Genomic DNA, 2,813 nt, shown 5'->3' on the forward strand with positions numbered 1-2,813 from the left:
AGACAAATGTAGCTTGAAGCCATTTCTGTTCCCCAGCATTCAACTCTGTATCTACCACCTCGAGGGAGATTCTTTCCAAAAGTCTCACATTCCTCACGGTGTTTTCAAGCCAAAAGGCCTATCGCTAACCAAAGGTTTGTTTGCATCAGGCTTTGGCCCAAGATAAATCATCATGTATGACACATCACAGGAGATCTTTGCTCTGTGCTAGCAGAAATTCTGAGAGGTAAATGTACACCTTTTGCACTTCAGGAAGTGACTTCTGGTATGGCCACTAACTATTAAAGGGTATGAGCTGTACCCATTTAAGTATATGTCTCTCAGCTGTAACAACACAACCCGGTAGAAGAACTTGGAACACACTGTTAAAAAAACATGCACTCAGAATGCATTTTTGGCAATGCTTGCCTAAGAAAAGGTTACTGAAGTTGAAGTCTGTTTTCTGTGACTTTGCATTTGCACATGATAGGGAGTCTGATGCCAGAAACAGTGTTTGTAGTCAGGCATTTTTTTTAAAAAAAAGATTTCTTGCAGGTTTGCTTTCCCTCTCTCCCACACACAGCCCCTAACCCATACAGGCACAGCACCCCTTCCCCCTCCTATGCTCTGTGGTAAAATGTGTTTTACTTTGGAGGTTTAGACCTTCACCAAAGTGGATTCCACACAGAATATTTATGAGTTGCAATCATTATAAATGAATTCATTCCCCTTTTTATAAACGGAAAATGAATTCATTTATAATTGCTGCCCTTCGTTATAAATGTACTGTGCAGAATCTTTCAAAAAGCGTCTCTCACTCCTGGCAGAGATCAGGTAGGAGCACAGCACATTCACTGCTCTCCAGGCTCACTCAAGCAGGTTTTAGAAATGTCAAGGGTAGGACAAGCTAGACAATGAAGTGGTAGGTTCACACCTTCAGCTAAAAAGTTGACAGGGAAGTCTTAAAGTACTAGAAGTCTTAAAGTACTAGAAGTGCCTTCCTGTAGGCTTCAGGGAAAGATTTTTTGACCCGCAAGGGGTAGCCAAAGAGAGATTTAAAAACTCTGGCACAGAGAGGAGTGTCTCTTTTTTAGCTGATTTCTCTTTTAGCTGGAGTTCTCAGGTGGGTTCCTGCTGAAGATGGCCATTGCCATGTGAGTGACTTCAGGCCCGAACAAAGACCAGAGTAATGACAATAGTTTACAAGTTAAGGAGACTTCCTTAGAATGTCACCAGCTAGGGCAAGTATAGAGCAAGGGTCAACAATCCTCAACACTTTTATCCTCAGCCATCCTTTGCTGTAGGGTTGGGTTGAAGATGTGACTGGTCCAAGGTCACCCAGCCAACCTCCATGGCAGAGTGAGGCTTTGTACCTGAGTCTCCCAGATCCTAGTTTGACACTGTTATTGCTGCACCACACTGGTTCAGCTTCCCAACTTTGAAAGACAGCCAAGACTCCGGTCCAGATACAGTGGGAGATCTTGAGTGCATACTGTTTGGAAGGTGTGCACCACTGCTTCATTGACACTCCAGGAGCTGCTTTGGTTTCTGTAGTCGGGACAGCCCTGGTACAACCAAAGCCATGTTGCATGTGACAAAGCCAGAAATGGATGGGCTTTTGAGAGGAAACTATTTTGAGACAGAATCCCTTTCCAATGTGGGCCCACACTTCTTTTGTATCCTGTCACCTCTGATCAACAGGTTTTTGAACCGGCATAAAACCTCACAAAATATACTTAGCATGCAAAATGAGATGAATGTATATACCACAAGCAGCGTCCTTCTCAAGTCTAAGATCTCTACAAAGGTTCTGTTTGTGGGCTTCTTGGAACCTCCTGGTCAGTCCCTGTTGGAAACTGGATGCTGGGTGAGATGGTGCCTTATCTCGTCTAGTCAACATCTACTGTGAATACTCATCACCCATAAATCTTCTGCAGGTCCTGTTGTTGATCCTAATCCTTCTTCGGCAAACAGGCCATAGTATTTAGTGGCAACATATCAACCAAACTGGGCTAGCAAGGGTTTCTGGATATAGCAAGTCCCAACAGGACTGGATATGCCAATTACTGGGTGTGAGAAACACCAGGTTTTCAGTGCATTCTTAAGCAGTTATACCTTTCTAAGTCTACTGCTGTGTGAAGAAGAGTATTACTCTGTTTAGGATTGTGCTTTAAGTCCAAGAATAGGAGCGGAGCTTGGATTTATACCTCACCTTTTTTCGTGTAAGGAGACTCAAGGTGGCTTACAAGCTCCTTTCCCTTCCTCTCCCTGCAACAGACATCTTATGAGGTAGGTGGGGCTGAGAGAGTTCTGAGAGAACTGTGACTAGCCCAAGGTCACCCAGCAGGAATGTAGGAAAAGGGAAACACATCTGGTTCACCAGATAAGCCTCTGCCACTAAGGTGGAGAAGTGGGGAATCAAACCCGGTTCTCCAGAATCCACCTGCTCTTAACCACTACACCACACTGCCGGAGAGTGCCTGCATCTTTTTTCCAATGGCCATGCTACCTTCCAGAGATGGGGTTCTGCTAGCAAGGAAGCAGTGGGAAGGGACTTTTGACCAATCTGAAAAGGCTATGGTGAGGATTATGGGATACTCACAGACAAAAGTCAGATGGGACAGGAATTGTAACAAAGGCTGGAATTGGGTGAACCTGAGCTGAAAGCTGGCTGAGTTTAACCTGTGTTTTTTTCTACATGTATACCTGAATATTAACACTGGCTTCAGCCCTGCACAGAGACAAAAGGGTTCCACATATCAGCAGGGTTGATCAGGCAGGATCCATCCAGTTTCAGCTGCGACCCCACACTTGAAAAAGGAAACATGCGCAGC

The sequence above is a fragment of the Sphaerodactylus townsendi genome, linkage group LG14 (genome assembly GCF_021028975.2).
Source record: "Sphaerodactylus townsendi isolate TG3544 linkage group LG14, MPM_Stown_v2.3, whole genome shotgun sequence".
NCBI lineage: Eukaryota > Metazoa > Chordata > Lepidosauria > Squamata > Sphaerodactylidae > Sphaerodactylus > Sphaerodactylus townsendi.